This window comes from Psittacula echo (assembly GCF_963264785.1).
Source record: "Psittacula echo genome assembly, chromosome: 6".
Lineage (NCBI taxonomy): Eukaryota > Metazoa > Chordata > Aves > Psittaciformes > Psittacidae > Psittacula > Psittacula echo.
The window spans coordinates 78,889,693-78,917,338 of NC_137743.1; the positions used below are offsets into that span (position 1 = coordinate 78,889,693).

At 44.3% G+C, this 27,646-nt stretch overlaps 1 long non-coding RNA gene and 1 pseudogene across 5 annotated transcripts; one reads left to right on the top strand and one right to left on the bottom strand.

The window, feature by feature from the left end:
• Positions 1-7,917: 7,917 nt before the first annotated feature.
• On the bottom strand, positions 7,918-27,475 carry LOC308222839. Of its 4 annotated transcripts, none has more exons than XR_013957215.1 (8): positions 27,361-27,475; positions 19,616-19,810; positions 19,450-19,524; positions 18,479-18,628; positions 17,649-17,756; positions 17,365-17,459; positions 17,188-17,248; positions 7,918-8,186 (listed from the first exon to the last, which is right to left on the bottom strand). It is a non-coding gene; the product is annotated as an uncharacterized lncRNA (long non-coding RNA). The 4 variants fall into 4 exon arrangements; XR_013957216.1 differs by lacking the exon at positions 27,361-27,475 and adding an exon at positions 21,651-21,786 and having other exon boundaries at positions 18,479-18,625; XR_013957217.1 differs by lacking the exon at positions 27,361-27,475 and adding an exon at positions 21,651-21,786.
• LOC308223297 (G-protein coupled receptor 35-like) lies at positions 20,332-22,642 on the top strand (annotated as a pseudogene). The gene is made up of 2 exons: positions 20,332-20,394; positions 21,588-22,642. The product of its transcript is annotated as a G-protein coupled receptor 35-like (transcript).
• Positions 27,476-27,646: the final 171 nt, after the last annotated feature.

Below are 27,646 nucleotides of genomic sequence, written 5' to 3' on the forward strand. Positions count from 1 at the left end.
CTGAACAGCCCCAACTTTCTCAGCCTGTCTCCATACAGGAGGTGCTCCAGTCTCCTGATCATCCTCGTGGCCTCCTCTGGACTTGTTCCAACAGTTCCATGTCCTTTTTATGATGAGGACACCAGAACTGCACACAATACTGCAAGTGAGGTCTCAGGAGAGCAGAGTAGAGGGGCAGGATCACCCCCTTAGACCTGCTGGTCACGCTCCTCTTGATGCAGCCCAGGATACAGTTGGCTTTCCGGTCTGCGAGCACACTGAAGCCGGCTCATGTTCATTTTCTCATCGACCAACAGCCCCAAGTCCTTCTCTGCAGGGCTGCTCTGAATCTCTTCTCTGCCCAACCTGTAGCTGTGCCTGGGATTGCTCCGACCCAGGTGTAGGACCTTGCACTTGGCATGGTTAAACTTCATCAGGTTGGCATCGGCCCACCTCACAAGCGTGTCAAGGTCCCTCTGGATGGCATCCCTTCCCTCCAGCGTATCAACTGAACCACACAGCTTGGTGTCATCAGCAAACTTGCTGAGGGCGCACTCAATCCCACTGTCCTTGTCACCAACAAAGAGGTTGAACAAGACCGATCCCAACACCGATCCCTGAGGGACACCACTCGTTACTGGTCTCCAGCCGGACATCGAGCCATTGACCACAACTCTTTGTGTGGGGCCATCCAGCCAGTTCTTTATCCACCGAGTAGTCCACCCATCAAATTGATGTCTCTCCAATTTAGAGACAAGGATGTCATGTGGGACAGCGTCAACCGCTTTGCACAAATCCAAGTAGATGACATCAACTGCTCTGCCCCTGTCCATCAGTTTTGTAGCCCCATCATAGAAGGCCACCACATTGGTCAGGCAGGATTTCCCCTTAGTGAAGCCATCCTGGCTGTCACCAACCACCTCCTTGTTTTTCATGTGCCTTAGCATGCCTTCCAGGAGAATCTGCTCCAAGAGTTTGCCAGGCACAGAGGTGAGACTGACTGGTCTGTAATTCCCTGGCTCATCCATTTTCCCCTTCTTGAAAAGAATTTATTCCTGATAGATTGTTTTGCTTAGTGTTTCTGTCGGTACCCTTTTGGGTCTTAGACTACCTCAGGAGAGGGTACTTCAGTGCTGAGGATGCATGGAGCCTCCGGACCAGTCACAATGGGGTGCTTTTGCCATTTCCTCCCAGTCAGGCTGATCTCAGCATCCAGTACAGTCAACTCTTGGGATCCTCCTGTCACTCCAGACATACAGATGGGTTCCACCCCTTGACAGCTTGATGGCATCAGGGTACACTGTGCACCGGTATCTACTAGAGCTTTATACTTCTGTGGGACTGATGTGCCAGGCCATCTGACCCACACAGTCCAGTAAATCCGATTGTCCCCTACCTCCACCTGGCTGGAGGCAGGGCCCCTCTAACAGTCATCACAACGTTGGACGCCTAAGTCGTGTTGAAAGGGATTATTCTTCGGTATCACAGGAGCTGGAGTAAAATCAGCTCTTCCACCCCATCTGGGAACCTGCTCACCAGAGACTGAAGCCGCAGCTCTCATGGGATGATCAGCCTTGACCCTTGTTCTCCTCTTCAATTCATGCACTTGTTCCTCCAAAGCTGAAGTCGGTTTTCTATCCCACTTCGTCATGTCTTCTCCATGATCCCGCAGGTAAAACCATACGGTGGCCCGTGGTGTATACCTTCTGTATCTTCCCTCTCGAACAATAGGACGTTTTTTGTTAACAGCTCAGATGTGGGTTTTTATACGTGAGGATCTGGATAAATCAGATAGATCGTCCCTCAATTGTTTGACATCCTGGGACAGTTTTTCCACAGCTGAGATGATGGAAGGGGTGAGATTGTCTTCGAGCTCTCGGAGTTTATGAATCATTTCATCCACTGTTAGTGGCATTACGTCACTCCAGGTTACTGTTGTCAATGAATGGGCATATGATGACGGTGCATTCCGTGTACCTTTTCGCCACATGGGTCATGGACATTTGACTTCATCTGGGTCTATGGGTATATCTCCGTTATTTGGTTTGATGTGATAAATCATCTCTGCGATGGCTGATTCCCTCAGAGACTGGATACCTTTGTCTAAAGTAGTCCACTTGGCCGAACAACTCATAACATCGTCCTTGTATGGAAACCTTTCTTTCACAGCTGCCAAGAGCCGCCTCCAAAGGCTGAGGGACTTTTTCTGTCTTGCAATTGCTTTGTCAATTCCCCCTTCCCTAGCAAGTGATCCCAGCTGCTTGGCTTCCCTACCTTCTAGTTCGTGACCATCAGCCTCATTGTCCCAGCATCAGAGGAACCAGGTGATGATGTGTTCCCCTGGTTGATGGGTAAAATCTTTTCACATATTCCATAGCTCTGTGAGGTCCGGGGTCAAGAAGTCACCTCTTCTTTTTCTTCTTCTTCCTCTGATTCACATAATAATAACTCCTGATCAGATGCTGTCCTGGGTAGTAAGTGCATTGTTTCTTCTTCTTCTTCATCTTTCTTGCCTCTTTTTTGCTTTTCCCCTTGCTTACAGGGGCAGCCGATATTGGCACAAATTGGTCTTCTGGTTTAGCTGCAGTAATTATCACCATGGTTGGAGTAGCTGCAGTATTTGTTGTTGGGGTTTGAGTAGCTGCTGTACTTGTCACTGGGGGTGGTGCAGCTGCTGTGCTTGGAGCTGGGGTAGCTGTGATGTCTATTGTAGTCAGAGTTTGAGTAGCTGCTGTACTTGTCGCTGGGGCTGGTGTAGCTGCTGTATTTGGAGTTTGAGTAGCTGTGTTGTCTGTTGCTTTACCATCAGATCCAGAGACATTTTTTTTCCCTTTGAAGGTGCTGGATAGTGTTGAACAGGGCTCTGGAAGCATAGGCCAAGCCCCAGCACGTTGCCATGACCCCATGATCAGGTGGGCCATTTTGAAGGCCATTGTCCTGTTTTAGTGATTAAAGACCTTGTCTCCGATTTCAGGATTAAAAAAAAAAAAAAAACAAAAAACCACAAAATAAAAACCTAAAAACCAACAACAAAACAACCCAAAAATATCTAGAAATGTAACCAAGACCTTAGCTAAAACTGTTCTAAATTGTAGCACTGTGAGTTTATTCTATCTGATGAATTTTGATCAGGCTTTAACAACATTATTGTATGCATTTCAGAAAGCAGAACACAGGGTGCTTAAATTGCTTCAGGGCTTAACCTGTTGTTCATGACCTGTCTTGATTCACACTGCTTCAGAACTTCAGCAAAAGCTGGTTTTAGCCGTATGAATCAGACCCTTGTCACCTTTATAGGCAATGTGATAAAAAACACTTTTCAGAAATTTTAGAGCAGAGCTAGGTTAACTGAGGGCTTATTTTTGGTGAAGGTTTGGGGTGGCGTTTTTCATGTTCAGGTGAGGGGAGATGCAACTTCGAAGTACAGTCTTTTTGGAGAAGTTGGCTTCAATTAAGACAATAGGTGACCTAGCTTAGAAATAGGACTGTACACATGCTTAATACCACTGAAGTGTGTTGTAGTAGAGTTGCAAAACACTAATGTCATATTATGAAACCTGCATTCAGCCTTGAAGTAGCTTTGTAGCGCTGCTGAAGAATAGCCATGGAACAGCAGTGCTCAGAGCATGCACTCTGGGAAAGCACAGGGATGGAATAGACCATGTGAGATCTGTGCTACCACAACTCTTGTTGTTGGCATGGGAGGTAAGTTAATGCAGTATCTTGGGTGTATACTTGTGTTAGACTATAGCAAGGACTGTATAATGTGTACTTGAGGGTGACATAAATCATACTTCTTTAGTCATAGGTCCCTCCTTAGCAATTTAGGCTTTAGGGATTTCCTCTTTACTCAACATGGCTTTTACCCATTCTGTATTTGAGGCAATGTGGAATTTCAAGATCAATTGCTTGTACTTCATCAAAAAAAAATTTTGTCTGACATAGTATTCTTGGATTTTTTGGTGGGAAGATATAGGATGAATATTTTTCAGTAGTCTAATTTCTTTAATCTTTTCTTTGAACTGTTTCAGATGCATTGCAGAAACATTATAAGCATTTACTTTTTCATGTGTATTTGACAATTATGGCCGTGGTTACTTTTAACAAATGAATAAGGAAATCCCTTCAACTGTTGACAGTATATCAGCTTATTGCTTATTCTTTCTTTAGCTTATTTGATAAGGACACTTAAAACTTGATATTCCTACTATTTTTGTGTGATTATTGAAGTGGAAGTATCTAAATGGTACTTATGAGTGCAGTTAACTCTAATTTCTTCATAGAACACAGTAGATGCTAGCTGGAAAGTGGAATACAGTTTAAGTGCAAATTCCTGCAGTTTGTGGAAATTTAATGGCTTGATAGAAATTATTCTAATTTATACTCCATGGAAGGATTTAATGGAATAGACTTCCTTGAAAAATGACCCACTGGTGAAGATGGCATTTGTGTGAAAGCTGGAGCTCTTGGTGGGACCAGACCCCTGTCTGTCTGGTCATCTCATGAACATTTCTAGGAACTGGGTAATGCTGGCTGTGTACCAACAGTCTCATCTATCCATGTCACCCAAAGATCATTCTATCTCTAAATATATTTTTATGACCCGGTATGCGCACAAAGACTCTGTGTTTTCTTCAATATAGTACAGTTAGCCAGTATAAATAGGTCTTAAGATTTTTCCTTTTTCAAGTATGTGGTATCAATAAAAAAGTTATTATTTTGGTCTAAAATGCTAATACATCTGGAATATATTTTAATTTGTTTTTAGTATTGTGCTTCAACTTACGGAACAGACATTTCTTTTCAGCATTAATGTCTGTTGTGAAATCTGGAAGTTTAGATGTCCCTTGTTAGCAGTCCATCTTTTTTTATGTTTTGCCACCAAGTTGATAATGTCTAAACCACAAATCTTCATTTATACATCATGGTTACTTTGGATTTTTTTTTTCCCTAAACAATTTCTAATTTTCATCAGAATTACAGGCTTTCTCAGTTATTGTATCAGTCTATGTAATCAATAAATAAAAAAGTGGGTTTAGGAAGTAGATCAATATGGTGTAGTGAGAAAATACTGAGGGTACTCTTCATAGTCACTTAGTACTGCATAATCTGAGGCATTGGAGGCAAAACTTTCATACACATTGGTACCAATATTACACTAAATAATGGGCATGTATCTAGCAAGCCTCTTCCCATTTGAGGTTCTTTTAGCAATTTTTTCCAGCTATGATTTAAGTTCCCAATGCAAAGACCAGATTAATTCCAGTTATCTCCGTGTTTATTTTATTTCCAGGGAAGTCCCTAAAAGATTTTCTCACAGGTATTTTTAGAGGAAACAAAGTACTATTTGTACTAAGAAGCAAATACAGTCCTGTTGAATGTGCTTCAATGTATGAATCAATTCTCAGGGAAAGTGTATCTTTTTCAGATCAAAAACTTTAATATCCTGTAAATAATTAAAGCAGTCATATGGGAAACTTTTCATCACCGATTTTTGACATTCTACTGAAATGTTTCACGCACGTCCTATGATTGCTTTAATTTATATGTTGGAATAAGAACATGGATTTAATTTTCCTATATTAATAGTTTGTATGAAGATTTGCATGTCTACTTAGAGTATATTAATAAAGGTACTAAAGATCTTGTATAAGTTAATCTAGCAACAAAGAATGGCAGAGAAATTGTGGGCGTGTATGTCATGTTGGTTAAATCACAAGTACTGGCTATCACAACGCATTATGCAGAGTAATTTGATCTTGCAGTTGTCAGCAAATTACACAACAGATTAATTTTTGTGAGCAAAAATAAGATAGCTTTATGTAATATCAGTGGCCTGAAGTGGTGGATAGTAGTAAATAACGTGAATATATATGACTCCATGGCAAAAACTTGTTAGATTAATGGATTTGTAATAGAAGAAGTATTTCTAGAGCTTGGAGATATTAGGCTTGGATATAGTCTATTTGAATAAAACCCAAAGCTTTCAATATTAAAAAGACTAATCCAGTACAAGAAACAATGGAAGTGACAGACATAATGTCCTTGATGTTTTGATGATAATGATACAGTCTGCATTTGGCACATTCTGTCAGCACAGTATGTAGTTTTCCTTAATTGAAGAGTAGTTTGTGTATGTTTGTGCTTTTTGTCTTCTGTACAGTGTTCTTAAGTGTTCAGTTCATTCTTTATGTAACTTTTTCTGTTGTATGTAACTTAATCCTTTAATGTGATCAAAATCACAAAAGACCTTGTGAGATAAAATAAATGGGAGGCAGGGTATTGTGAAGACATATATGTAAGTTTGTGCTAATATGTGAGTTTCAAAAGCATCTACAAGATCTGTGCTAAAGAGGCTTCCTGGGCTGATGCCTTTTGAGGCTCTTCAAGCAGTCTTTGCTCAGTTACAGAAAAGACTGTAAGAAAGACTATAGTGTGCCACACTGAATGTCCTAAAGTGAATGCAACTTGATACATACTGTCTTTTTATGTATTTTTTTTTGGAACTACCTGTGCCTCAGTGGTAAAAAACAGTATTTATACAGAAAAAATGGCATTGACCCTAGGGTCTTGCTTTTTGTCTTCTTCCATTCTCCCTTATTCTTCTTCTCCGCATATACACATATACAATATTTATTAAAAATTCACTTTCTTAAAAACATTTGGAAAAATCTTTGAGATACGGGGATGTTGAAGGACCTGTGTAAAACTTGTGATTTGAGCATGAAAAGTAAGGTTTTAAATTTATGACTCAAAATCACTGCGGTAATGATATAAAAGTCTGTAGTTTGGAGCTAGGATCAAGCTGAGGAGAGGAAGCACAGATGTTACTGGAACAAAACATTCATCCTTGTGATTATGTTGAATGCATGGCTTATGATATAAGCAGCACACAGTTTGAAGATGATGCTGATGAAAATACAGAGAGGAATGACTTAACTGCTTCTTTCACTTGTTTCTGTTTGTGCTTGAGCACATTTCCCTGCAGAGATGAATGTAAGATGCTCTAGAAATAAAAAGCAATTTCTTTTGCATGCTGTAATTTGATTGCTCCTTCTTGATCTTCAAATTGATATCATGTTTTGTCACAATTCATAAGTTTTCCTAGTTTTTTGCCTTAAAGCAGCCCTAATAACGGTTATGGTACATGGAAATATTACTTAAAATATTTTTAATCTCTGCAAGTAATGAATAATGCTTCATCGTATCAGAAATTTAAGTGTTATCAGTCAGTGGTGGTTAGTGCAGCTGGAGGCTTCCTGAGCCAAATTCACACACACGGCCTGGATATATTAATTTGAGTGTTAGATAACTTCTGACATCATCTTTTGTGCCTAGACCATGTAATTTTTTTATACCTCAAAATAAAAGTATTTTAATTCTGTCTTAGCCTCTGTGTTCAGCTGAACTTTTAGGTTTGTCTCTCATGAATTTTCTTTAATGACTAGGAGACTCGATTTCACCTCAACCTCTGCCACCGCTAAAAAAAAAGAATCCAAAAAAAAAAGAATGTTAAAAAAACCCCTAAGCAACAAACAAACCAAAAGTTGTGAAAAATACTGTCATCTTGGTCTCTGCAATGATTTCGGGACTTTTTAAGTAGTTCTGTTGCTTTTACTCCTTTCAGTTAAGTAATATGTTATACTAATTGGTCTATGACTATATTTATATATGAGATAATCTGCAGCTTTGTGGAATTTTTGCCGGCCTTCATATCAGTGATGCTACTAAAAATGTTTCCTCTGCTGACAAATGAAAGAATGGAAGTTTCATTTCAGTTACTAAACATGCTGACTTGGAAATTCAGGGAACCCTGTACTTGAAAGACACAATTAATTTCTGAAAACTTATTTTCCAATTGCTGCTGAAGCATAACACTAAATGTATGAGAAGCTGGTGCTGGAACGGAGTCTGCACTATGCGAAGTACAGGCAGATGCTGTTTTCACAATATTTGGTGCTATTCCTTAAGTACATAATTCAATGTCTGCCAGTTTCCTTGGAGCAGACTATAGTTTCTAGAATGCCTACATTGTAGAATCACAGAATCATATCTCATGCAGTGACTTTAATCTGGCTTTCTGTGAATTGACAGGGGAATCAGATTTCAAGAAATTCAGATTTGAAGCAGAAATTTCAAAAGTATTTTATTGTTATGGCAGTTGAAAATAGTCTCTGTAACACCCAGTTTCTTGGAAGTTCTCCCATCTAGAGGAATAAAGATATTTTTAGTTTCATGAAAGAAAAACCCTTTTTCCTTATGTTTATAGAGCTTAAGCAGGCTCTTAACATTTTTTTTTCTGCAGAGCGGTTCATATCAATGACTAGTTTCTTTGCAAGATTCAACAAAAAGCTCCTAATGATTACTTCAGAATGTACATTATAAATGCAAAGTGGATCACCCATTTCCTGTTCTTAGAAGGCTGTTTAGTCTCCAGTGTGTCATACTTCTGAGTTCATTAAGGCTGTTTGCTTTCAGTTAAATGATTCCTGAGGCAGTTAGTAACCATAACTTATATTGGTAAGCTTTTACTTTCCCTTTGGGAAGAGGGTTGGAGTTAGAGGCCCAGCAGCCACAAAAACAACCCAGACCACTCCAGCTCCTTTTATTTCTTAAATGAAAGACAAACTTGTGTGCTTTAGGAAAGGTGGATCTTTATGTTTTTGGTTTTTTTTTTTTATGATGGTAGTGAGTTGAGACTTTATCACATCAAGTGCTGCAATCCCCATGTTAATTGTGGATCATGTGATGTGGCCATTGGCATTCCTCTGGTCAGCTTGAGAAGGCACCACTTCAGTTATAGCAGGATGAAGAGATGCAAAGAAGGATGTCAAAGATAGTAGTCTGAAGTGTTTGATAAAAGAAAGTGCTTTCAGAACAACAAGCATTGCAGAACACATGCTTTTTGTTAAATGAAAGCAAGATAAAATTATTTGGAAAGAAAATATGAAATGAATTCTTCCGGTTCCAGAACTATCAACAAGTTCTTTGCCTGACATAGATGCTATGGAGAAACAACACAGCAGGAGTGTTTGATTTCTAGTTTTGCTCTCTCCTTTTAAGTGACTCTATTTCCTCTTATTTGTATGCTGCTTTATTCTTTCTCTCTGTAAATGAGCAACTTCTTTTTCCCTCCTGATCTTTTGAATGAAGTGATAATGCTGCTCTGTTCCTATTTGGGCATATCCTTCTCTCTTCTGAGAGCACCTATAATAAGCCAGAAAATAGTGATCTGACCATGAAGAGTAAGCTCTGAAGCTAGGAACAAGTCAAAGAGAAGCCTCCATAAGGTAACATTTATTGAGTAGTGGCGTTTACTGAAAAAAAAAGGGTTTGGGGGCTGGTATCTAAAAATACTAGGTAAACTTAGCAGAAATTTGAGCCAGTGAAGTGGAAAAACTTGGAAAAATGCCTTCTGATTTCTGTAAGGCATCTCCAGGCTATGGCTTCTAGGAGTTGTTCTCTAGTCTGTCAGACAAAAACAAGAGGGAAAGTAGAGAAGAGGAGGGAAATAAAATGGGAATAGAATGAGGTCATTGTCAGCATACTGTGTTTAGTACTAATGGGATAGTAAAATAACCTTTTTTTTTTTTTGTTTTACTTGCTTTCTCAAATCTGTAGATATCATTTAATGGGAGCCTGGGGGACTTATTGTTGCTGTGTTGCTTCATGAAACTGAATTATTCACTTATTTAAAGGTAATTTAGAAGTAGTAAAAAGATACTGCAAAATAGATGCCCTGATCCTTGTCACTGCTTTCCTGAAAAGGAAACATGGTTCAAGGAAAACCAATTACAATCTTAACCAGGGAGATTGCACGCTAGTTCTCTGCTGGCATTAGGTATGAGTGACATTGTTGATTATATACAACAAATGCTGAGTGATGCATGAAGTATTCTTCAAGAAATGTCCAACACTCCTTTCTCAGAACTTGAAAGATTTTAACCAAGTTTCCATTTTGCACACATTTTTCTACTCTTTCAGTGTGTCAATCTGATCTGATTTTAAGGCATTTTTACATGGAATATACCTATTTGACAAAGGTTTTGTTGTTTACTCTTAAAAAAAAAAAAAAAAATTGACTACCAAAATCTAGGTTGATACTTTATAGTCTGTTATAGTCTGACATAAGAATTTATTTTAGTTTTTCTTTAATACCATTTCTTAAATCAGGCTGTATCTCCCTTTTGCAGTCATAACATAAATCAGAATAGTAAATGGAAGAGAATAGGAACCAGGACCTCTGACAAATCCCCAAATCTGACAGTTCCAGCTTTAGGCAAGTCACTTAAATTCTGTCTCAGATTCCCAAAAAAAAGGGGTAACAGGTCTCTTGCTCATCAGGGTATTGCATGAATTGATTCATACTTGTAAGATTTTGCGGAACACTTCATGTTATTGCATTTTACTCAAACTTTCTCTCTATTCGTTAACCCCTACTGATTTGTTGTTTGTGCATTGGCCAAAATAGACATCATAGGGGAAAGGAAATAATTCTTATTACTGTTCAGAAAGATAAAAGTAAAAATTATATAAATATAGCATTGTAATTTAAAGCAATATTGTCACATGAATACAAATTTTCAAGTGGAGAACATATGGCCATTCCGAAGTCATAAAATGATCCTGGGCAATTTTCTTATTTTATTGTCTCTTGTCAAGAATCTCATAGATAAAGGTATATTTTGGAATTTGCCAGACAATGAGGAAGTTATGAGAGCAGCAAGCTCACTATGCCCTGTGGTGTACCAATTGCAGAACACTTGTGTCACTTTTTTAGCCAGTAGATACGTGTGGCTTCTACAATGCAATTTCATTCCTGTTTGGGAACAAGTCCTGTGCTATACAAGTTCAGTTTCTGTAACCGTGCCTCTACTACTGAAAGCACAGGTGGAGTGTGTTTTTAGATGTAATGTAGTATGCCTTTTGGCAAGCTTCAATGGCAGGTTCTAAACGATGAACTTTTAAACTACAGAACTAATACAGAACTTTCTTAAACATAGGGCCAGACAACGTAGATTTACAGATCTTGAACTCAGCACAAATTCTAGGCAGGTTGGGAAGGGTTTGTAAGCAATTTAATTGCCTTTTAGCAGCCAGAGCTATGCTGAGCACTGAGTGGACCATCTTAAGTAGACAACTACAGCTGCAGAAGAAATTGGAGCCAAACCCTGATATCTCTCTAGTGTAGAGGGAGCAAATGCTGTTAGAACCTCCAAAATCCCATAAACTAGTAACACAAAATAATACTTCTGTGGGGAAATCTGTCTATGTAAAAACTTCTGATGAAGTCAAAACCTGCTGAGCAGTATATATGATTTGAATTGACCTTGCCCGAATTCATCAGTGCAACTTTGAAATGCAGATCAAGACAAGGCCTTTAATCTAACCATTAATTTTCAGAAAACACTCCCTGTGTGTATATTTTAAATGCTAATTTTAATCAGTGTAAGAGACATTTAACCTAGTCATGGAGCTCTAGCTCTCTTGAGAGCAATAGGATTTTCACAGTGTAGCCTCAGTGTAGTCGGATGAGCTTCCTCTGCAGTCATATGAAGAGATGCTTAAATGAGAAAGTATTATATTTTGGCAGCTTGTGACTTGGAAAATGTTTCCAGCTGTTTACTTGAATTTGAAATACTAAAAGCTAAGTATCAATCTGTTTGGGTATTTGTTGCTACAGAAATCTTTTGTTTGGTTGTGCTACTGTAACTAACCACTAATGTAACTCCTGGTCAAGTAAAAGTAAGAAAACCTGAGAACGGCAATGAGAAAGCAGTGTTAGGAAAGTAACAAAACAGTTCTGTGCCGTTACGCCATATGGGAGACAGCAGTGTGTGTTACAATAAAATAGGAAATGGCATTGTTTGCAGTGGCAGGTGTGAAGAAAGCATTCCTTTATGTGCTACCATTTTTATTTGCCTGTAACTGCTGTCAGCAGTCTGTATGGGCTGAGGGCTATCTATATTCAGTCACCGTTGAAGTGCTCAAGACAATGCTATGTACGTAACACTGTGCTTTGTCCATTCAAAAATTCTTACAGGGACCTTGACAGTTTAAACATCAATGGGACCAAGGCAGCTATAAAGTATGATAATACACATTACCAATAGGAACATTTCTTGCGTGTCATTTGGGCCAGCTAGAAAGTCACCCACCACAGTTCTGGTGGGCAAGATTTCCAGTGACAGCTAATGGTGAGATATGCTATAGATATCTTGAAGCAAATTTTCCTTTTGTTCATTTTCTTTAGACTTGTATCTTGCTGACAGATATAACTCTTTTGGTTTTGGTCCATTTCTAGGATCTCTGGCAAAAAAACAGGACTTGCTTATTATCTTACGAAATATCAGTGTAATCTAATTATTTTGCATTGCTTCTGTTCATCTTTTCTCAAGTGGGCAAACTGTAAGAGTGCTGTCCTGGGTTCAGCAGCAGCAGTCAGTTTTTCTCCTTCTTAGTAGCTGGTGCAGTGCTGTGGTTTTGACTTTCGGCCTGGGAATAATACTGATAAAGCCGATGTTTTCAGTTGCTGGTCAGAATGTTTACCCTGACCAAGGACTTTGTGGGTCTCATGCTCTGCCAGGGAGGAGGAGAAGCCGGAGGAAGCAGGGACAGGACACCTGACCCAAACTAGCCACAGCACGTCATGCCCGGGGATGTAACTGGGAGATACCCGGAAGGACACGTCCTCTTTTCTGTCGGGCTCTTTTCCGGCAGGTGGTATCGTATTCTCTTCCCTTGTTATTTCTCTTATCATTATGATTATTGGTGGTAGCAGTAGTGATTTGTGTTATACCTTAGTTACTGGACTGTTTTTATCTCAAGCCGTGGGAGTTACATTCTTTCGATTCTCCTCCCCATCCCTCCTGGGGGGGCGGGGGGGGGAAGTAGACTGCGTGGTTCTAATTTACGGCCGGGGCTTAAACCACGACAGTTCTTTTTGGCGCCCAACGTGGGGCACGAAGGGTTGAGATAACGACAGATCTGACCGGAGTGTGTCTAATCGTATTTGTGATAAGCATTCAGTGTTTTGGATTAATAGTCACTCGTCACAATGCTGATTTATTGGCTCTCAAAGTTGTTGTTTTTGATCTCAAAGTCTCAATATGCCATAGGTTACTTAGAGCCGGTATTTGCTGTGTTAGTGTTTTTCAAGTGTGGGGCTTGGGCTAAGGTTATTGTCTCATTGTATTTTATGGTAATGACTTGTAATACAATAGAAAAATTGATCATGAAACTGATCTGGCTTATGGTCCCAATGTGGTCACCACCTTTATACTTTGGGAAGTATATAATACAAGTGCTTAGCAACTATACATCCATTTTCTCCTTCCTGGGCGGTCAACCTATGAAGGAGACATTCTTTTACCCTCCCAGTGCCCCTCCCAGACTGTTTACAGCATCGTTTGAGAGTTTTGAAGTTTTTGAATGGCCTTTTAATATTGAGACCTGTTTGCTGATTGTGATGGGGATCACCATGTTGGCACGCATACAGAGTGTGTTTTGTCCACAACCATTACGTCTGATCTCAAGAGTTAAGCAGAGTCGGGTTTGGGTCTTGTCTGGAGTTAGACGACAATAAAGGGGGACCGGGAGATTTTCCCCGAGGCTGGACAGCCACGAGTGGCAGGGTGTGTGGGATAGTATGGGCAAGTATCTAGGTCAGTGGGCCTCTCCAGTGTTTTGGAATTTCACCACCGAACAAGTGCAAAATCCAGAAGAATTAGTAAAACACTTAAATGAGGTGTGTTGTCATCCTGGTCATACCAGAGAGGGACAAATCATGTCAACGTGCTGGGGCTTGGCCTATGCCTACCGGGCCTTGTTCAACACTATCCAGCACCTTCAAAAGGAAAAAAATGTCCCTGGATCTGAGGGCGAAGCAACAGACAGCGCAGCTACTCCAGCTCCGAGCACAGCAGCTACACCACCCCCAGCGACAAGTACAGCCGCTACTCAAACTTCGACTGAGGGTGGGGGTGAGGTACCAGTCGGTGAGCGGTTGTATTCTCTTCCTTGTTATTTCCTTTATCATTATTATTATTGGTGGTAGCAGTAGTGATTTGTGTTATACCTTAGTTATTAAACTGTTCTTATCTCAACCCGTGGGAGTTGCATTCTTTCGATTCTCCTCCCTGTCCCTCCAGGAGCGGAGGGAAGAAAGGTGGGGGGAAAGTAGACTGCGTGGTTCTGATTTACGGCCTGGGCTTAAACCATGACACATTCCCATTCCCAGTGGCCTTACCTCTTCCTCCCATGCTGAGAGGATGAGAAAGTTGGGGCTGTTCAGCCTGGAGAAGAGAAGGCTGCGTGGAGACCTCATAGCAGCCTTCCAGTATCTGAAGGGGGCCTACAAGGATGCTGGGGAGGGACTCTTCATCAGGGACTGTAGTGACAGGACAAGGGGTAACGGGTTCAAACTTAAACAGGGGAAGTTCAGATTGGATCTAAGGAAGAAATTCTTTACTGAGAGGGTGGTGAGGCACTAGAATGGGTTGCCAGGGAGGATGTGAATGCTCCATCCTTGGCGGCGTTCAAGGCCGGGTTGGATGAGGCCTTGGGTGACATGGTTTAGTGTGGGGTGTCCCTGCTCATGGCAGGGGGGTTGGAACTGGATGATCTTAAGGTCCTTTCCAACCCTAACTATTCTGTGATTCTATGCCACTTTACCACGCTTCAGTGCAGCACCCAAGGACCTTGTCTCTGTACGGCTGGGTTCATCAGCACACTGCGTGCTGGGCAGCATGCATCACCTGCAGGGCTCTGTGATCACCAGGGTGCGGCAAAGGCAGCAGTAGAGAGGCGTCCCTTGGAAATGTGCTGTCTGTCTTCAGGCACTGCTCTGCTATGGTATCTTCTTGAAATCAGGGGCTAAACACACATCTCTGTCCCTGAGAGTGGTGCCCGGGGCTGCCAGGAAAGCCAATCTGTGGAATAGGCTGTGTGTGTTCTGGTCTGTAAGCTTCCCAGCAGCTACGGTACAGTTGAAGTCTTGTCACTGAACAATGTTTAGCAGATAATACCCTTTAGTGAACTAGAAACCTGCACTAATGCTGCATGCTTGGCAGGCTAGGAAAGGTAGAAACATTTGGGGATACGCATACGAAAGCTGTGGCTCATCCTGCCATGGTTCAAGTGCCATTGCTCTTATAGGTAAATGGAAAAGCAGCCTCAGGCCTCCTGCTGGGCTCAGGGGTCCATCGGCTGCACCAGAGGAGCTTTGCTTTCAAGAGGTGATAGTTGCTATGCTGATAAGTGACCAGTTCAAATAGGTTGAAATAAAAGTGAATTTCCCCAGAGCTGGGTGTTACTCACATCGGTACTGGTACTTGTGGTAGCAAACAGTTAATGTGAACCACATGCTGAGCAGACCTCAGCATTTCCAATAGGCCAGTCTCCCCTCCCTGGCTGCATTAAAATGTGTTCCCCCAGATGAATTTAACCTCATGTCAGCAAAGCACTTCAGCTCAAGGTACCAAAGACAAGCTTCAGCAAGGGCACAATCCCACCAGACACACCAAAGAGCGTGAGGATGAGAAGCCCTTCCATAAGGAAGAAGAATAATTGTGGCTTTGGGGGTTTAAAGAGACCCTCAGCAGCTGTAGGGAAACGCCTGCAGTCACTGGGGTTCTAATCATAGGATCACAGAATGGTTTTGGTTGGAAGGAACCTTTAAAGGTCATCCAGTCCAACCTCCCCCGCCATGAGCAGGGACATCTTCAACTAGATCGGGGTGCTCAGAACCACATCCAGCCTGGCCTTGAAAGTCTCCAGGGACGGTGCATCCACCACCTCTCGAGGCAACCTGCGTCAGTGCTTTACCACCCTCACTACAGAAAAATACCGGGGCTGACCTGCACTTCCTGGTCCTCCCTCCCTCCAGCCCTTGCCTTCTTCTCAGCAGTGCAGCTCCTCTGCTGCAGAGCTGGGATCCCTCTCAGGAAAATCAACTCTTAGCTCTGAAACTGCCCCCCGAGTCTCTGCCCACACAAGCAGATCAGGATGGCAAAGCTTTGTCCATCTGTGTACATCACCTAGGCAGAAGACATCATAAACAAGGACAACACTGCGAGCACTGTGGTGGACTCCCATTGGGTTGGAAAGACTGCACGGGTACTAATTCAACAAAGACAATACCAAGAGCTGTAAACTCTGCTGGTAGTACCCAAATGTCAAGAGGAAACCGGGGACCTGCATTGTTACAACATCCAACAGGACGATTAGAAACATAGTGGTCATTCCCCAAAGAGCTGCTGCAAAACAGCCTGCAAGCCAATCAATTGCTGTTTAGGCAAAAAGCAATGCAACGATCTCAAATCAGGAAAGCAAATCAAGCTGAGAATTCCTGTGAAAATGTTTTCAATTACATGAATGTAATTGACTGGAAGGAAAAAAACTGCTTGAATTAAGCACGTAAACAAGTTGAACAAAATTATTTCTTCCTTGTTCAAGCAGAGGATGTGGTTTTGCTCTGATTTACTGGCCCCAGGTATTTCTATATGAGGATCTAGATCTGTCCAGCTGTTTAACTGTCACTCCGCATTTATGCCAATGTAAGAGGAAACAAAGTCCTGCATCCAGATCTTGGGCCCCAACTCAAGAGGGATGTGGAGCTGCTCAAGTGAGCCAGAGGAAACCATGGAGATGCTGCGAGGGCTGGAGCAGCTCTGCTCTGGAGCCAGGCTGAGAGAGCTGGGCTGGGGCAGCCTGGGGAAGAGAAGGCTCCTTAAGGGGAAACCTTAGAGCAGCTCCAGTGCCTAAAGGGGCTGCAGGAAACCTGGAGAGGGGCTTTGGACAAGGGCCTGTAGGGACAGGACAAGGGGAATGGCTTTAACCTGACAGAGGGGAGACTGAGATGAGCTCTTAGGCAGAAGCTCTTCCCTGTGAGGGTGCTGAGGCGCTGGCACAGGGTGCCCAGAGAAGCTGTGGCTGCCCCATCCCTGGCAGTGTTCAAGGCCAGGCTGGACACAGGGGCTTGGAGCAACCTGCTGTAGCATGAGGTGTCCCTGCCCGCCCGTGGCAGGGATTGGAACTGGATGAGCTTTAAGGTCCCTTCCAACATGAACCATTCCATGATTCTATAAAATGCAGAAATGGGGAGGATAACTACAGGCAAATTACAGAGCAATTGGTGAAAGCAGAGGGCAGATGGATTTCCTCTCTTGGCAAGGTCAGAGGAGCACGTGCTATCATCACCAGACATACCTCCACTCTCTTCTGGTGCTTCCCATTAGCAGAAACCTTTCTTTTCCTTTTGGTCTTGCAGCTGAAAGAAAGAGGTTAAAAAAATCTTCTGGAGCTCTTGAAAGGGTATGCTCTGGCACGCACAAAATGTCCACACAAGTGCACGCTGCTCTGAAACAAAAGGGTTCTTATATTTACCTAAGAACAAAAAGTGGGTTTTTCTTCAGCTCAAGAAACCACTGACGTGAGTCCACAGCATCCACACCGATGAGGCTGACAGGCTGGTGTGCAGCCTAAAAAGCACGCATGATCGGTGTGCACGTCGTGTGTAAAACTCGTTCAAAACAGACGCCCTCATATATAGCATCATACAAGCAGGGTACTGCTGCAGCTGTCCCTTTAATAAATGACTTGTTTTACAAACCTATCTATCCTGACATCACCTTTACGTTCCTCCTCCTTGTACATACGAACATAGGTACCTGGCTTCTGCGCGGCAGCGCAGTCCCTGCAATGCAGACATCTATGCGGTAGGTCATCATCTCTTTCAGTTTCTGTCCTTACTCCAGGGTATTCTCTGAGCACTTTACCTGGAAGATCACAGCACACGATTTCCTAACAGGAGCTGTGAACCAGAAGCTAAATCCATTCTAACATGGGAAACAAGTGACTCAAGAAACTTCCCTTTTTTGACCAAATGAACCCTTGCATTCACTCCCAGGGACTTTGGAAGCAGTTCCGTGGTTAGGGTGATGACATTACTGCTTTCAAGGGCTGCAGTGACAGATGAGCCTGAAAGAACACAAGCTTCAAGAAAAGAAAAGAACAAAGTGCTGTGCCTTAGGTCACTGTATTTGAGAGCTGTGAACAACAGCAGCAAGGTCAGAGCAGGCACTTTCCAGATTTCTTCGTGCTGTTTGGAAACAGAGAGGAAAAGCCTCTCACCTAAGTGCTGTGCCCCTCACCTAGAGCTCTCCTGCCCCAGAGGCAGTGTGTCTGCTCACTCCTCTTGGCTGTGCTTCCCTGCCAGGTCAGCTCACTGCCGACGGCCTGGCCAGCAGTGCCCATGGTTGCATTAACAGCCCTGTGAAGTAGCGCCCTGCCCAAGTCTAGTCTCATCTCTGTGCAGCACACGTATTACATCTTTGCTGACAGCTACCCATCCCTTCGAGAAGGAAAACCAGGGCTGTTGCCACAGATGTGGCAGGTCTGAAGGCAGCTGATGCAGAAAATGCCATGCCGTTACCATGCTTCCCACCCCGTTTCCTTCTTCTTCTCCCTCTGCTCAGTTCAGGTCCCTTCCCTCACTCACCACAGCTCCTGTGCTGTCCTTAATCGTTTCATCCGCCACAGTCACCCTTCACCCCTCCGGTACCTGCTCACTTCTGAGCTCCCCACACAAGGAAGGAAGAGGATTTTACATGTAAGGGGTCTGGTGCATCCGCTTTTTCATGGCATCCTGCTGGGAAAACCACTGGATGTTTGCCACCACGGTGCTACTGTGGCACCCACAGTGCCTTCAGCCTCTGCCTTGCTTCTCTTCCTCCAAGCTCTGTTAAGGATCTGGAAGAAGCCTGATACTTGGTGAGCTGCTGCTGGAGGAAACAAGCCCACCCTGGCCTTCCATGGAGGGAGACGGCTACTGCCCAGTTCTCCCCAGTCTATGACGGGGGGAAAGCAGGACATACACCACAGTGCTGCTGACCTTGTCCACTGAGCCCCAGACTGTTCCTGGGCCTCCAGCAGCAGCAAGATGCTGTTTTACAGCCATCTCCATCCTTTTCTCACAGCTGCACGTTGCTGCCTAGCTCCTCTGATGCTGCAGCCACTTTATCTACCCCACCATAAAGCATTTCCAGCAGCCGCAGGATATGCTAGCTTATCAAACTGCACCTCTGTAAAGACATTTTGTGCTCAGCCATACCCCATCTGTGCTACATGGCCTGCTTTAAAACTCCCTGCTCATTTCCTCCCTCCTCCCACCAGTCTCTGATCTGCCTGGAGCGCTTCTGAGCCCCGATGCTGGGAACTGCATTTGGGCCACATCTCCAGCCCCAAGGGTGGTGCCAGCCACAGCCCTTTCATGCAGCAGAGCACCACCAGCCCGGTTTGCCTGCCTTGTACTTGAGCACAGAGGCTGCCGCTGGCATTGCAGACCAAGGCTGACGAAAGCAATCTGGGCATCAGCCACGCCAGCAAAGACATCTGCCTGACGCACCTAATGAGCATAACAATGTGGCAGCTTCAGCCTTTGATGTAAGCTATTTCCCTACTGCTACTTACTGTAGTTCAGAGAGGTTTTCCTCAGGTGACAGCCAACAGCTTCCTTCCAGGGTGCAGGCAGCGAGCAGCAAGCCTCTGTTGGGAAACCCAGAGCTGAGCACAGAAGAACTGAAGAGAGCTCTGCACAGGAGTCCCGTTAGTGCCTGTGAGTGCCTAAGACACTTACGTATCCCCCAGCAACTGAGTTATTTGGGTGTTTATCAGTCAGTGAAGTCTGATTTTGCAGCAAGTGCTCTCACCAACTGACCACAAGGAGGTTTCAGTTGCTTGCAGAGGCAAATAACTGCTTAACCAGGCCTGTTCAGTCATGGTGCTCCTTCCTAAATCTCGGAAAGCTGTAGGGTGTCACCATTTCAGTCTCCTGGTGGAATGGCAAAAAAACAGACTTCAAATTCAAAGGTTAAATTCCTTCCAAAGTGCATTTAGATGCAAGCAGAAATTCAGTGACGTATACACAGAATCACCAGTTCAGAGAACTGTTCCTTCTGCAGGCCACACACAGCCACTGTGCGCAGGATGGGGTCTGATAAAAGCTGGTTTTTATCAGCCCGTGAACTCACTCTTCACATAACCAATTCCTTGCAGAACAGCCTGCAGCCAGTGTGACGCAGCCTCAGTAGCTACTACATACATCTGATGGACCTCGCAGGGTGGCAGAATGCCTGCCCTGAGCAGGAGCCATCTCATACAGCCCTTAATGGCAAGTTCCTTGTTTTGCACTGGTGTTCCCTCTTTCAGGTGTGTCTGTCTGCTTTACATCCACAGAATCGAACTCTCTCCTGGAATGCATGGGCTTAAAATCAGGTTAATGCTTGCACCCCACATTGCCCTCACAAGGAGTGGACAGCTACACACCTCACTCACTCACTTAGGGTTTCAAGCATGCCTTTGGGATGCAGGAACTCAGATTCATCTCTCTTCCTCAGCTTTGAGCAGGAGCTCCAGGTTTGCAAGGCAGCCCAAAGGCTCAGAAACCTGCCCAGTTAGAGCTGTTAGAGGAGGGTGAAATTTTCTGGAACCATTCTAGCAGTGATTGTATTTGAAAAGTTTGCAGTTTGCAAAGAAAGCCTTTGTACATATGTTAAAATTTTGTAACTTTGCTGTTCTGTATTTTAGGTACTGTTCCAGTAGGTGATTGTGTTTAGAAATCCTAAATCAATAGAGAAGCTTCATACACTGAATGCTGCAATTGTGCTGGTTTGTATCCCAGCTACTTTATAACTAAACGCTACAATGGTGACTTTAAGAATAGAAACAAATATAACCTTGTAAAGTAAAGGGAATGTAGAAAAGAATATACTGAGAAACTCCAACTTAGCAGAACCAAAGATTAAGCCTGAACCACATACCAAAGGAAGATAAAAGAATGCTGTATCCACATAATGGTTGGGATTTGTCTGAAGAACAAGGTAAAAAGAGGACAGAGTGAGGAAGACTCTTTACTTCATCAGGACGACCACCAGAGGGGGCTGTGCAAGCGCAGAGGAGGCTGATGTCGTAAAGGACTGATGAAGTAATCCCTGATACCTATTGCGAAACTTCTAACGTATAAACTGCGAACACGATGTGACGGGGTTAGAACCAGATTTGGGTGTGTACCACTGGTTCTCGGCGCCTTAATAAAGCACGTCATATAACCATTCCGATAGGTATGTGTTTGTCCTGACGCTAACAGAGCCAGAGCACAAGCATGTCCACCAAGTGAGATCTGCTATGCCCCTCCAGGCCTTCACACCACTCCTCTTGTCTCCCAAGCCAGCAGACCTGGTAGAAGAGCTTTTGCTCATGGGTTGCGCTGGGCTTTAGGTTTGGTTGCTGCAATCCCTGCCTAGCTCATAACCAAGCTAAGGGTAATCTTACTTCATTTGCACAGCCTGGCTTAAGGAATCCCATTGTCACAGGATGCCCTCACTGTCTATAGGGGTTCTTCTCAATGCTATTCCACCCCTCCATTCAAGATGCCACTATTTAATCAAGACTGTCTGCCGTGTCCTATTGGAAGTGTACTTGGAGATATTTACGCCTAAACTGAGTAAATATAAACAAAGCTTGACACAGGCTGCATCCCAGTTAGAGGCTGACTGAGAAGGCCAGCTTTGTAGACTCAAATTCACATTTGTGATTGGCAAAGTAAATAGTTACTTAAATACCTTGTTTTCTACGGGATACACATCTATCAAGAGGTTGGAGGAAAGTCTTACCATGTCTTTTCCTATTTCAGGTCTCCTAACATCACACAACTTCTGCACAACAGGACAAGGAATGTGTCCAACAACTGCAGTATCACAAGTCTGGAACTTTACCACCATGTCCGTCTCTTTGAACTTGCTCTGTATATAATTTTCTTTTTTGGAGCTCCATTTAATGCCCTTGCCCTCTGGGTGTTCTTCTGCAAGATAAAGAAGTGGACAGAAACAAGGGTGTATGTAATCACCTTTGTCTTTGCAGACTGCTTTGGCATCTGCGCCTTGTCTTTCATGGCTTATTTCTCTGGAATAAGTCAGCCCGAGATGAACTCGGCCAGTTTACAGAGACAACTATTTCATCACCATGTTAGTATCTACGTAATTACATTTATCTCCATTGACCGATACAATCTCCATTGACCGATACATATTGCCATAAAACACCCCTTGAAAGCCAGGGCCTTCAGGTCTCCATCAAAGGCAGCCCTTCTTTGTGGGTTTCTGAGATAATTGGTGTCATTGAACAGATCTGGCAGACCCAATCCACCCTCTGCTTCCAGAAGGGTACCGCCGTGCCTGCTGCTCTGAGCCTGCTCTCCATGTGCTTCGTTTTTATTCTTCCGTTCGCAATCTTGATTTTTTGCTCCACAGAAGCAATCGGGAACCTCAAAAGATGCCTGAACACCAATTCACCAGAGCAGAAATCAATCCATAAAGCTGTTCACATTACTTGTGCAAATCTGATTGTATTTCTAGTATGTTTTCTGCCAGCCTTCTTTGGGTTACTTGCCAGGTTCGTAATGGAGAGCGTTGGAGCTACCTGTTTCACGCTCCACGTTATGAAGAACATCTCCTCCATGACAAGCTGTGGTGCCACATCTATCTGCTGCCTGGATAGTGTCTGCTACTACTCTGTGACCAAGGAGTTCCATGAAGCCCTTCTACCGCCCAAAACCAGCAGTGAAAAAGCAGATCAAATCCACCCCTTGCAGACACACACTTGCTAATGGAAAGCACGGGGTGGAAGGAGGGAGGCAAGAGGGATGAAAAACAGCAAACCCCTCCCCCAAAAAACATCTCTGCAACATCAGGATAAGACACATCCTCAGTGTTATTGGGATAACTGTTGCTCTTTCTCTCTGGAGAGATCACAGAGTCATAGAATAGTTTGGGTTGGAAAGGACCTTCAAAGCTCATCTAGCCCACGATCCCAGCCAGCAGATCAAGTCATGACACAAACAAGGTGTTGCACAGTGTAGGTGTTAAGAGCCACCAGTGCTGCTGAAGTTTTGAGGCAGAGGAAATGGGACCTTCTCCAGTACTTGCAATCATCGTAGGTACAGGCGTACCTGCTAAAAAGGGGCAACCCTCTCCAAAAGGCCTGGTATCAACACGAATTTTGTCCTTCTGTCCTCAGTGACTTGACTCCAGCTTTGACTATGGTCTTAGATCACTGTATCGCAGCTTCAAGAGGAAGAGCCATGCTGGATGGAGAATAGATGCTAAGGCCACTGCCTCCACCATGCACTTATTTGTACATAACATGCAATTAAACATAGGAAACTGAGCACCCATACAGCAATACACAAATCCACTTCGGGTACTGCTATATAGATGGTCACTTAAAACCAAGAAAAAACCCATGTACTTCAATGCCAAACCTAATACATCTGTGCTGCTCACACCAAACCATACACTGGGAGTTTCCTGATTGTCCCAGGAGAGGACAAACACAGAGGCCAACCCAGTCTTGCCCTTGACTGTGGTAGCAGGCATTTGGTTAACCTCAGTTCTTGTACCTCATTGTCAATGCAGAGTTTCATTTGCTTCATCCAGTAACAAGCTGCTACTGTGGCAAAGCACACACAGATTTACATTACCAGAGTAACTATTACAGGTTACAACAGCATGTTGAAAATGCTCATGGCAGTGAGAAACCAGCCAAAGAACTTTCTTACCAGTGGAGTTCTCCCACCCTCTTAATTTGTTCCATTACCTGCTTTATAACACTACCATTGTATTAGAATCTTTCTAGCTTTTGCCTTAGCATTTTCTAGCAGCTGCTGCAAATTTGCATGCTCTAACATCTCTTTCACAAGTAACAAATCCACACAGTACAAGGTATAGTCTCTCATTAGCAACTGGCTAGTAAATACAGGTGGTTTTATACACAAAATCACAGCCTCTAATAATAGCTAGGTTACAAGCACACATATTCAAGTTGTTACTTTTCAGTTGCCCCCAAGTGATGTCCTGTAATCATTTATTTTTCTCTTCCTCTATCTCATTCTGCTCGGGGTATTTACTGTCAGCTCCTGTAGCTGAGCCATCGGGTTCCTCCACTTGTCTGTCCAGCTCATGGCAAGGCTTGACAAACTTTGCAGGCAGCTGCCATGGACCTGTAAGTAGGAGAACACAAACATACCCCCTCTCCCACGTTATCAGCTCTTGAGAAGGAGTTGGGTTAAAGTGATTCAAAGGCATTCTGATGGAAAAGGAATGTGAAGCTACAGCTGCCTGCCTGCCTGCTTAGCAGCAGCCATAAATACCTGCCAGCAACAGCGCTTTGCATTAACCCCTTCTTGTCCAAAATGTTAATCTGTTACCCATTAAAACTTTTATACAAACCCAACAACAAGAAATATACAGAACACTGTCCGCCCTCAACACACACACACACACACGGGATCCCACAAGCAAACTCCATACAATTACAATATTTGAAACACAAAACCCAGACAATCATTACTTCCACTACATGGTCCTTCATACGGAACGTGGTGTAAGGACCCTGTAAAGACAATCAAAAAATCAGCTCCAAGCAGCACCATCACAGTGTGAGGTGGCAGGCTCAACTTCAGCAGGCATCCCCGCAAAGGCTCTGCCTCCCCCACATCGCATGAGCCTTGGGCTTTTACACTGACCAAAATGCACACTCATTCCGATGCAGGTGGCCAGCCTACATCGGAAGAAGTGGTCAGCAATATCCATAAAAAGTCTCCAAGGGCTGACAGAAACATGGATATACTTGTATTTGCCAACTTCTAGTACATAAGTCCACAGTCCGTCCACGGTACTCATATAACGTGTTCAAAAGGCTATAAGGGTACATTAAATTGCTGTGGGGTTTGTTTTTTTTTTTTGTGTGTCTGTTTTTATTTTTTTTTCTTTTTTTTTTAGAAAATCAAAAACAAACTGAACACTCTGGCCTGGTAGCCAAGGATAAAGACAATGCCGTTAGTAGGGAGGATTCCCCCAGGGTAAGCTCTGAGGGTTGCTGTCGCTCATTGTGGGGAACCCCCCCATCCCTTGCCCTGTTGCACAAAGGGGGGTGTTGCCAGGGCTCACAACACTCCACTTCCCGTTTCCCTGCGGCTCCCGTTGCTGCTGCGGCCGCAGTTTCCGGCAGTCGCGCGCACGATGACCGCCTCCCCAGCATCTCCACCAATTGTTAGCCTTGGCTGCGGCGCTGCAGCTCCAGCGCTGCCCGCTTGGCCGCACGGCCCGGGGGCTCCGGCCGCGCCTCCCGGGGCACCTTCCCCCACAGCTCCCACGTGAAGGCCTGCACCCGCGGCTCCTCCACTCGCAGCGCCTCGGTGTCCTGCAGCCGCTCCAGCAGCTCCTCCACGCTGCGGCTCCTCCATGCCAGAGCCACCAGGAAGGCGGGGACGTGGCGGCCGCTGAGCCCCAGCAGCTCCTGCAGCTCCCCGGACACCCAGCGCTCCAAGGCCGCAGCCGCTGCCATCGCTGCCGGCCCCCTTAATGGGCATATTAAGTCTTCTTCCCTTGCCGGAGCCACAGGTGCTGTCTGGGCTCCCCCATTAGGGATCTCCACCGCGGGTGGCCAATTTGATTCTCCAAGAAGAGAGGCGCCGGTTTGGCAACCTTCCGCCGCCGCCGTCCCAGCAGTGTCAGTTTGCAGAGTACCATACAATGCCATATGAGCCGCATAGGCGGTCTCTCATTCTTCACGACTCCTGGAGACAACTTTCTCGATGGCACTCCACGTCTCCCCTAGATCTCCTGCTTTCTTTTCCCCAGCCAAGACCGCTTCCAAAAGCTCTTGGCGGATCTGTCCCCATCAGGAGGTATCTAATACATCAACGGGGGCCTCCACTGCCCCCCGGCCTTGCAACCATTGGATGCAGTGGCCCGGAATGTATCGCCTTCGGCAACCCAGCTTGCTGCGCGAGGGCCTCCGGTACCTGTACCACGTGGCTCACATCCATCGCTATCACGTCGGGGTCACCACTTGTAGTTTCTCGCTACTCGTGTGGTGAGGGACGGAAGCACTAGTTCCCTCCGAACTAGGGCTGAGACATAGAGCATTCACAGAATGCGGGTCAACAACAACTTATTGCGCAGTTACAGTTCCTTATATACGTTGCCTAAGCGCCTCGCTACAGTCAGCTGGATCCCGCCCCTCCTGGCAACTTCCCGTCACATCACGTGATCTTCCGTGCGTCAGTCCCTACACCAAGCCATCAATCAATCAATCAATCTAATTCCAAAGCTTGCAGCTATTACCAGGACACAGCTATTGCTGTGCATGGAATAAAGACAGTGGCCTGAGACTATTGCCCCATTCCTGCCCTTTAACGCTTGTATCAGCTTGTGGCAACACCCTGGCGTTTGTGAGACTGAAATCATTGTGGGTATAAATAAAGCCATTACTGCATGGAAAAACAGAGCCCCGCAAAGCATTCTAGACCCCAGAAGAGAACTTTTTTTTCGTGCCTATCAGGTATAAATCTGTCAAGATCTGATCTTCCTCGCTGGATCCCGGACCACGCACCAATGTAAATGGCTGGCTTTCCAACTGCAAACCTCCTGTGTAATACCTGTGCTTGCTGACTACGCACCATGTATCCTCCAACCCCACAGGGAAGTGACAACAGAGCAGCTCAAAACAGTTAAGCCACAAATGGAAATCCTGGGGCACTAGAAGGAAGTGCCCCATAGAGTCAGCATGGGAAACATTACAGAGTTGTTGAAATGCATGCGATAGCTGTATCTCCTTTGGCTCCATGGTCCCTGACTCTGAGTGTCTTCCGACTTGTAAATACCTAAAATATTCTTCCAGGGAATGCAAATCCATATTCTGCTCCTTTAAACCTACAGACAACTAACTTTCTTGGTGACAGCTTACAAACAGTTCCCTAAAAGTGTCCTGTCACCTTCTAGTGTCTGCAGGCCACACGCCGAAACCACTGTCTAGACACCAGCCAAACAACATACGAAACAACCACTCCCATCACAGAAAACACTCCTCATCCCAACATTAGATCTAACTGCTTTGTGTCAACGCCTTGGCACAGGACCCAGCACGAGGGAAGCTCCGCAGAAAAAGGGATTAAACCATTCAGGTCATTCAGTTGATCATTTATGTCACAGTTTTCTTTGACGCGTTATTTAATGCTCTGACATTAATGGTCTTTCACTGCAAGCACAGCGCACGTGACCAACTTAATCACAGCACACACTGCTCGGTCCTCATTTGCCTTTTAAAGCCTCTTTTCAAAGAGAGCAAAAGAAACCAGACACAAATTGTGCCTGAACTTAAAAATCATCCATTGCTTAAGGAGGTGCGTGAGTGTTGTCACCCTTGTAGCTGTCAGCAAATACACTGCTATTAACTATCCTTGGAGAGCAAGGGGCTTAGGGTCCCTGTTAGCCCACTCTCCGTTAGGGTGTGCTGTCAGTGCTCGTGACAGGCATCACTTACTTGTGCAGGCAAGAGGTGTTCAGCAAGGAAGACGTCTTCTGCTTTCAGAAATAGCGCAGAGGGCCTTCAGAAATGTTCTTTCCTGTAGGATCCCCTTCTGGGCTTCTGCATCACACTGGTTATAATAATGCCTGAAATAAATGCATGAAAACGTTCACTACTTTGAAGAGAGATGAAGGTTGAGCCATATCAACCTGTTCTCCTACTGTTAACCCAGAAAGCGAACTACTTACTTGTTCTGCAACCCCTGTCATGTTCTCAGTTTCTGCTTGTTGACATGGGGCAC